This window comes from Gossypium arboreum, chromosome 4 (assembly GCF_025698485.1).
Source record: "Gossypium arboreum isolate Shixiya-1 chromosome 4, ASM2569848v2, whole genome shotgun sequence".
NCBI lineage: Eukaryota > Viridiplantae > Streptophyta > Magnoliopsida > Malvales > Malvaceae > Gossypium > Gossypium arboreum.
Genome location: NC_069073.1, coordinates 14,273,391 through 14,283,796, shown reverse-complemented (window position 1 = coordinate 14,283,796; position 10,406 = coordinate 14,273,391).

Sequence of the window (10,406 nt, the reverse complement as noted above, 5' to 3'; positions counted from 1 at the left end):
ATAATGAAAAGGAAAATAATATATTATTATTCATTTATTTATTTATTTTATTCATATCTGCTTTATGTGATAAAATACCTAAAATTCTCTATAAACTCATAAATATAAAATTAATCGAATTAAGATTCAATCACTTATTAAATTATTATTTTTATATAATACATAAGTTTTATTCGTAATTCCTCTTTAAGACTCAATTAACTATTATTAAATTATTTTTAAAATTTACAATATAAATACAAAACATCAACATAAACTGTACAGTCATAAATATATATAAATAATAAAATCAAATACAAAAGATAAATAAACAAATAATTAAATAAAATCTAACCACAAATAATTAAATTAAAAGCCTAATTATAAAAATCGAATTTAATATTTAAATATTAAAATAATTATACATAATAAAACTCAACAGAGGATTTTATTATTAAATATATTTTATTTTTGGTTGTTGATGATTCTATATATTTTCAACGGTCAAGTGCCGGCAAAATTTTTATAAAAATTATATTCCATCATATAATATATATTAGGTTAATTCAACCAATCAACATAATTTACGTAAATTTTTCGTGAGCCGAAAATTAATTATTCACGTTCTTATATTTTATTTTATTTATTGTATTATTGTTTTCCTTTTTATGTATTATTACTTTTTAATTTATGTTTTTCTTTTTATATTTTATTTTAAAAGATATCTTTATTGTTCATTTTCAGTTTATTTTTATACAAATAAGAAAAAAGGAAATCGTAGTTCCTATATTTAATTTAATTTTAATTAATTAATTAATTATTAAAATATATTAATTTACATTACTTTGTAAAAATATTTTTTCTCTTTTCTTTATAATCTTGTAAAAATAAATTATTTATGAAATATAATTTTACAATTAAGAATATGTTTTGTTTTTATACTCATTTTATTTATTTTATAATTAAATTGGTTCAAATAAAATTTATATTAACTAGAGTGTTATTTTATTAAACTAAAAATTAAGTGCTCAAAAATTAAATATGTTTATTAATTTATTAAAAAATTAAATAAGCGAAAAATTAATATTTTCGGTGCTTTACTTGTTAAGCGTGTTTGGTAATCCCTAATAAAAAACAAATGCTAAAATCATAAAAAAAAAATTATATTTAACAGTTTCTTAAAAACAAGTGGCACATTTGTGTTTTTTATTTAATTTTATAGTTTCTTAAAAGATATTTTAATAATTAAATTTAATGTTTTTACATTTTAAATTTAATCTTAATTTTTAATTATATTTTAAATTTAAAATAAAATGTTATCTTTTTACTTATTTTTATAAAAAAATATTTGAATATGGACTCGAACCTATTGAATCAAAACACAGAATTAGAAAAAGTTTTCTTTTTTGAGTGAAAACAACAATTCTCTCTTCTTTATTAGAAACCGATAAAATTGTTATTCTGAAAAATATGTTTATAAGTTGAGAATAAATTCTCTCTATTTTTCAGCAGAGTAACAATCTTTTAAAAGTAGTGTTAATAACTCTACCAATATCATCTATTTATAGGAAGGAAATGTAGAACTCTTATAAAGTTTTAGAAGCTTATTTTAAATAGAAAAACAACGTCCTACTTAGAGTAGAAGAGATGTGAACAACTCACTCTTATATTTCTACTAGGGTTGCTACCCCTTCATGTCATATGAGAGGTTTTGGGTCTCTCTCACATCACTTCCAATTACAAGAACTTTCTAGGTCTTTTTAACCTAGTACTCTGTAATATGATCCAACCAGATTCAATTTTTCTATTTCCCAAAATAAACTTTAATATATACATATTAAATAATTTTCTCACCCCAATTTTACTCCAGTAAAATTTTGATAAATTTTTAACTATTTTACCCCTAGTAAAATTTCGAGAAAATTTATTTAATATGTCACAACTCAACATGTTCACTATGGCAATGATTTTTTTTTCATTTTCGAGCTTCAAAATAGTCCAAAAACATAAACTTTTACGTAATCCTATACAAGATTGCAAAATTCCAATTCTATTTTTGGAAACTTACCTTCATTTTCAAATGATTCTATTTCTCTATTTCAGGGAAAACCATAATCGTTCCTAAATGTTTACCATTTCTCATTTTCTATTCATTACGTTCATTTTTATTCAAACATATAATTCATTTATGGTTTCAACGAGCTAGTAGAGGGACCGATTGGATATATGAAATTAATGCTCAAATGATTTATAATTAAGTTTTGATTTTTCGCCTATTAATTATAAACTCATTTAGTCATGAAGTCATTCCACTATAGTATCGTGACTGAGCTCTCCCAACGACATAGCATTACAAAAGCAACTACTTAGTGTTCATTTAATGACCTTATCATTAGTGTGTTACCCTCATAGGATATCATTGATCTCTTTGGAATAATATTCATTCTCCCAATATGATCCTATTTTATCTCATGAAAAGTCAATTACTATCAATTAGTGATCAAGTCATCCATCATAAAGACGGACGACCTGTGGCTACATTTACTTTTCATCAACCATGTAATGCCAATGAGAGGATATTATTTACCCATGTTTTAGGCTATGAATTCCACTGTTGTGAATAACGTTACATGCTACAAAACTCATACACCCAATGCACCAACTTTCGATTCCTTATCTATTTGAACCTAGACTTTTACTTACATTAAAGTGTACGAGTCACGCATACATAGTCCGCCATCCACTCAAGATTTAGGTATGTCACATTATGAACATTACAATTGAATAAACTCATAAACGAATTCAGGATCTATCCTGCTTGGGTCCTATCTAATGTATTGTCAGTCCAGTCAATCATATCTATGTCTCTATCTTCTAGGAGTCATCTATTGCAATGCCCAAGACAAGGTATCTCCCAAATTGGACTTGATAGACGAAATATTAGTTTTTCAGTCAGTTTGCTCATTTCCGATTAGACTAAGGACATATTTAGGTTCGTTTACTAATACAAGTTCTCTTTTCATATTACGATATAACTATGTAATACCGCTTAATATTAGTTAAACATTAGATAACCAATGAGCAACATTTGCTTCTATTTTGCTTTGTGTGCAAAAACTATTTGAGGACAATAATACAAAGTATATTAATCGAAATCAATGAATTTGTTTTATTAACCAATTTGTTCTAATAGCACCACATAGATGGTCAATAGCGGTCAATGCCGATCAACGGTCATCAATAATCGGTCAATAGCAAGTCAAATTCAAAGGTGATTTAATTTAAATTTAATATTTTTATTTAAAATAAACTTAATTACCATATGGCACATTAGTGATTGGTTTGATGTGCCATGTGGCACAATATGATTGGCGTCATGTGACAACTGGGTTTTTTAACACTATTACAAAAAAAGAGAGGCTAAATTGAGTAACATAATAATAGTTTAAGTACCAATCTTAAAAAAAAGTAGTTTAAGTACCAAAATAAGAAAACATATATAATTCGAGAGCTAAATTCAATATTAAGCATAAAATAAAAGAGATAAAAGGTGTGAATAAATTTACATGTACTTATCATATTTATATATTTTATCTTAATCATATTTAAAATTTTATTATATTTATATAAATTTCTTTTGATACAATATATTTATATAAAATTGAAATGCAAATAACTTGTATAAATCTGACTTACGATATTTGTACATACTTATGTCATATTTATATTATTGAGTAAATTATATTAGTAGTCACCTAATTATTAGTAATTTTTTGGTCACTCAATTATAAAAATTATAAAATTGTCACTTAACTATTAGTAAATTTCTTTTTTGGTCACCCAACTATAAAAAGTTACAAAATGGTCATTTAACTATTTAATTTTGTCTTTTTTTTGTCACCAGATGGCTAATGGATGTAGCTTTCAAAATTGGCATAATAGCAACTTTAACTCTCAATATTAATATATTGCATCAATTTAGTCTCAATTCTAAAAAATCCAACCCTCAACATTTACACATTGTGTAAGTTGGTCTTTTTTGTAGTTTTGCTTTTCTTTTTGTAATTTGGTCTTGATTCTAAAAAACAAGTTTATTAGCTAAATTCGATTAAAAATCCAATGTCATAAAGAAAAGCAAATCTGAAAAAAAAAGAAGAAGAAGACCAAATTATACAATGTCTAAGTGTTAAGGGTTAATTTTTTAGAATCAAGATTAAATTGACATGATTATAAATGTTGATGGTTAAAGTTGCTATTATGTTGATTTTAAAACTTGTCATCGTTAGTCAGCGGGTAAAAAAAGAGAGAGACAAAATTGAATAGTTAGGTGTCTATTTTGTCACTTTTTATAGATAAGTGACAAAGAAAAAAAGAAATTTATTAATAGTTGGGTGATCATTTTATAACTTTTAATAGTTAGATGATAAAAAAAAAAAAAGAAATTTATTGATAGTTAGGTGACTACTAATGTAATTTACCCTATATTATTTTATAGTATTATATTTTAATTAATTTTATCCTTATTGATAACATATATAATTATATGAATTACGAAGTGCAATTTTTGCCTCGTAGACAGAGAGAAGGAGAGGAAAACAAAGCTGGTTTCCAAGCGTTGAAAAACAAAGAGTGGCAAGGATAGATTGGGAGACAAACAAAATCTAAAGAAACACTAACGTTTACACAAAACATTGGCTTAGATAAAATGGTTCAACTAATTCCTACAACTTTTCTTCCTTCACTGTAAATCTATTTTTAAATTAGATTATGTTTCTTCAATAATATAATATTATGTTTAGTTCAGCGGTAAAAAAAGATGAGAAAAACCTTGAAAATTTCGGTTAAAGAATTTAGCAATAATAAATTATTAATTTTTAAGTGTGATCTTGAAATTTGAATTAGATTAATTGGTTGTACTGATATAAAAGTTTTGAAAAGATTGAATCCACACAAATTTGGTAGAACCAAGTACAAGACTAATAAAAAATAGTTTGAATTAGATTTAAATTGGTTTAAATATTTAATTTAGTTTTTATATTTTATACCATGGATGCTTATATTTCATTTGTATTAATTTATTAATATTTATTATTTTATAATAATTAAATCTATAATTAAATTGATTGGACTGAAAATTTATGTTCTAAATTCACTTGACACCATCCAATTTCTAAAACATTGTCTGATCATGAGATTAAAAAAATAATTTCACAGACATGTTTAACAAATTGTTATATATCAAATTTTCTAAATGTAACACTTGGTAAATTTTTTTTTTTGGAATTAGAAAAGAAAGTAAAGCTCTCGTAAAAATAAGACATATATAAATTAAGTAAAATTATTCCTCCTCTTATTTAAAAATAAGTTATGGGAATAGCTAAATATTATCAATTGATTTAGTTTATTACTAACTTATATATTAAAACATGCGTAAGATATAATACTCCTATCAAACGTAACATAAATTTATTCTATTAACAAAATAATGAGAACTCAAAACTAGTAATTAGTAATTAACTTTCATCAAATCAACCCTAAAACTTAAATTAAACACTAAAAGTCAACATTATTACCTTTAGGTATCAAAATATATAACTCTTGTTAGATGCCGGTACTATACTGCATCAAAAATAATATATATACCACATTAAAGAAAATGTCAAAAGTTTATGTTTTAATTTGTCAAAAGTTTCTCTTTTTGTTACATTCATAACGATCTGTACTGCTTGCTCTTTTGATAGTGATTCTCACCATAGAAAAGGATTTAGAAGGTCTCAATATAAACGATGGGAAGGAGGAGGAGGCGGTGGTTCTACTATTGATTGATACGGCTTTACAAAAGGCGATGTATGAATACTATTTGGTGGGATGTTTTTTGACATCGAGTGTGGTTCATTTTTCTGCAATGAAAACTACAATGGCAAATTTGTGGCATCCTCTAAGGGGTGTTCAAATTACGGATCTTGGGGGAAGACGATATCTATTCAAGTTTTTCCATCAAGTAGATGTAGATCGAGTGGTCAATGGATGTCCTTGGACTTTCAATAATCATCTTTTGATTATTCATAGCCTGAAAAACGATGATGATCCAAAGTTGTGCCATTAGTTTTTTCAGCTTTCTAGATCCAAATTCATGATTTACCCCTTAAGTTTTTTTACAGACGCTATTGCAAAAGTAGGTAGGTAATTTTGTGGGTAGATTTATAGAATTTGACTCGAAGTAACTGAATAGGGGGCTTATAAGTTATTTGAGAGTTCTTGTAGAGATAGACATAAAAAACCATTAAAAAGAAAGAAGAAAATTATGCTTCATTCCTTGAAATTCACTTATGTGAATTTTTGGTACGAAAAGTTTACGTTGTTTTGTTTCTTATGTATATGTTTAGGTCATAGCGATAAGTTTTGCCTTGCTAGATTAATGTCAAAGATGAAATCATGGAGTTCAAGTGGAGTATTTCTTTGAAAGTAATAACACGAAGGGCTATTATTGCAAATAGTGTTTGGTTGCAAGAGGAAGGGAATGATGTGCCTTAAGAAAGAAATCAGTCAAAACATGAGTCATAGAGTAATCAGATGGAGGAATGGAGGAATGGATTTGGAAATTATATCAACCCAATTCTGGGGTTTAATTTGTAAGGATATTATAATATTGATTTGGCTAATCAGATTGGTTCCTTTAGTGCAATGGGTTGAATGCATATGGACCATGATATTGAAGATGATCCAATAGTACCTGTTGATGGAAAGAAGATGCCCATAATTGAAATGATGATTCCTAATGTTTCTATTTCTATTGATTCATTTGGAGCTTTAGTTGAGCGAAATAATACTCACCACAATCAGATATCGGCAGTTGTCAAGGGGCAAGCTGACTTGATACAATAAAACTTTTATCATGAAATGTCCGCGGATTGAAGAGTTCACGGGCTGTTCGAAGGCTTCGATTTATGTTGAAGTCTATTAATCCTCAATTTGTCTTTTAATAGAGACAAAGTTAGATAGGATACGAATGGAGAAAGTGCGTAGAAGATTTCAAGAATGGGATAGACGCCTATGCGGAAGGTTCTAGATGAGGTCTAAGTATTGCGTGGAATGGAAATGCATTGGTTAGTATTTGGAGTTTATCTAAAAATCATATTGATGCTGATATTCAAGAGGAAGTTGGAAGTTTGAAATAGAGGTTTACGGGTTTTTATGGAGCCCCAATTGTTAGACATAGAGAAGATAGTTAGGGTCTACTTTGACACCTTAGGGAAAATTGTGAAGTCCCTTGGCCAGTTTGTGGTGATTTTAATGAGATTCTGTTTGCTTATGAAAAGGCAAGGGGAATACCAAGGGAAGAAAGGCACATGGAGAATTTTTGAAAGGTGCTTGAGGATTTTCAATTATTGGATGGAGGTTTCTCGGGTTATTGGTACACTTGGGAGAGGTAATTTACCAGAAACAAATAATAAGGAACGGTTAGATAGGGGAGTGATGAATATAGATTGGTTAAACTTATTCTCTAATTATTTTATTGATCATTTACCTCACTTTTTTTCAGACCATTTTCTATTGTTAATAAGAACGAACAAAGGAGAAAATGGAGGAAGATGTAAATAAAATTCAAATTTGAAGCATGATGGGTTCTGGAGGATCATTTGAGGTGATTATTCAGAAGGTGTGAGAGTCTGAATCAAGTGATGTCTTATCCAAAATTAGTTTATCTTAAAGTTGCCTTATAGGAATGAGAGAGGAATATAAAAAAGAAATAGGGTGAGGAGGTTAAGAATCTAAACAACAGGTTGGAATTCCTCTTGGAAGCTGAGAGGGATGATGAAATGCTTGTGGAAATTATTGGCATTAAAATTCAGTTGAACTGAGAGATGGAAAAACAAGAATTATACTGGGAATAGAGGGCCCGAGCAAACTGGTTGAAAATGGGGGACAAGAACACGACGTTTTTCATAGATTTGCGTCTCAAATGTGACATGTTAATCAAATCAGAGGCTTGGAGAATGAAATGAGTGTGATCTAGCATGAAGAAAAGGATATGGAAATGATTGTTCGCAATTATTTTAACAATCTTTTCTCTTCAAGAGGAGTAGAAAATATAGATCATGCCCTTCCTAGAGTGGATAGGAAAATTACTGAAGAAATGAATTAGATGTTAACGACACCTTATGTGGAGGAAGAGATTTTTGCTATTGTTAAAAGCACGGGACCAACGAAGGCAGTGGGTAGTGATGGTTTCCTTGCGATTTTTTATCAACAATTTTGGAATATTATTGGACAAGATGTGAGCGAGTTATGTTTGAGTATTCTGGACGAATGTATGTCTTTGGAACCTTGTAATACTACTAATATTGTTCTTCTTCAAAAAAATTGCTCAACCAACGAATTTATCAAATTTTAGGCCTATAAGTCTATACTTGATCCTTTATAAAATAATTTAAAAAAGGTAGCAAATCACTTCAAAAAAGTTTTAGATTACTGTATAAATGAGGCTTAAAGAACCTTTGTCCCAGGCAGATTGATAATTGATAATGCATTATTTGCTTATGAGGTTCTATATATGTTCAAGCAAAAAAGAATAGGGAAGAGAGGTTTTTTTTTTTTTGCATTAAAATTGTATATGAGTATAGCGTACGATCGTGTTGAATGGGATTTTTTACGTCAAATGTTATTAAAGATGGGGTTTGCTAGTTCGTGGGTAGTCTTTATTATGCACTATATTGGTTCAGTCTCATATTTGATTGTAGTGAATGGGTTTGATGGTGAGAAATTTAAGCCAACAAGGGGACTAAGGCAAGGGGATCCTTTGAGTCCTTATATATTTTTTGGTTTGTAGTGAAAGGTTATCTACTTTAATGCGTTTAGCTGAGGGGGAAAGAATAGTGAAAGGGAGTTAGAGTAAGTCGAAGGGCCTCCAAAATTTCCCATTTAATCTTCGCGGATGATAGCATATTGTTCGAGGAGGCTTCAAATTAAAAGGCACAAGCATTAAAGAAGATTATGTAGAAGTATGAAGAGGTTTCAGGTTAGTGTGTTAATTATATGAAGTCTACGATCTTTTTATAGCACAAATACAACTGATTAGATCAAGAGCTTAGTTACGCAATTGTTGAATGTTAGAAATCCTCAAATCTAGAGAAATATTTGGGTTTCCCTAATACGATCGAGTGGGAGAAAAATTGGTGTTTCAAGGTTTAAAAGATCACATGAAATAGAAAATTGCCAGTTTGAGCACTAAATTTCTATCGCAAGGAGGTAAAGAAAATTTCATAAAATTGGTTCTCCAGGCTATCCCAACTTATTCCATGGCTTATTTTTTATTGCCAAAATCGTTATGTTCTAAAATGGAGAATATTTGCACATCCTTTTGGTGGCAGAAGAGATATGGAAAGAGGGGGATTTATTGGTGTGCTTGGAGACAACTTTGTGAGCTTAAAGAGGATGGTGGATTGGGCTTTCACAATTTGGATAAATCTAATCTTTCGTCACTTGCTAAATAGGGTTGGCGATTGATTAATTATCCTAATTCATTAATTACGTGTACTTTGAAAGCAACATATAATCCAAATTCGAACTTTAAGAACGCAAGGCTAGGAATTATACCTTCCTATACCTGGAAGAGCATTTGGGCTGCAAAGGGAGTGCTCTAGGAAGGGTTGGGCTGGAGAGTAGGGAGTGGGACTAGAATTCCAGTTCGTGATATAGCGTAAGTTCCAGGAACTGAAAATTACAGAATCCAAAATAGTGAACGATTCCAGTACAATTCTTTGGTAGTGGACTTGATTGATAATGCTAGCATGGAATGGAAAGTGGACTTAATAAGGAATACCTTTAGTGACACTGATGCTAGAAGGATCCTAAATATCCCACTATACAAATTCCAACATGAAGACTACCGGGTGTGGCAAGGGGAGGCATCTGGAGAATTCATAGTCTGAAACGCATAGAAGCTCTATTATAGCAGAGTATAGATGTTACAATCTAGCGAATCTAAAAAAATTATCTTTCTACCCTATGTAATCTACACTATAGAATAGTTACTAATTCTAGTCTCTATCCGAGATGTACAGGTGGAATTGAAACCAGTATCTATGCCCTGCGTGAGTGCCCTGAGACAATAGATATATGGAATCATTTAGGTTGGTCTTGGCCAAAAAGGGTGTCAAGTATGGAGATATTGGAGTGGATTACTTGGTTCTTTAAGCATAACACCAATAACCAATGTAGAATGTTCGTATGTGCTCTATGGTCTATTTGGACAGAACAAAATAAGTATATTCATGAGGTTTAGGAAAAAATCTGGGAACACTATTGCAGCCTCCATAAGAAATTATGTTCGAGAGGTAGATGGGGTACAGATTACCTTACCTATTTGGCGTGTGGAGTCGGAGAGTTGGCAACCATCGAATCCCCCGTTCGTAAAAATCAAATCT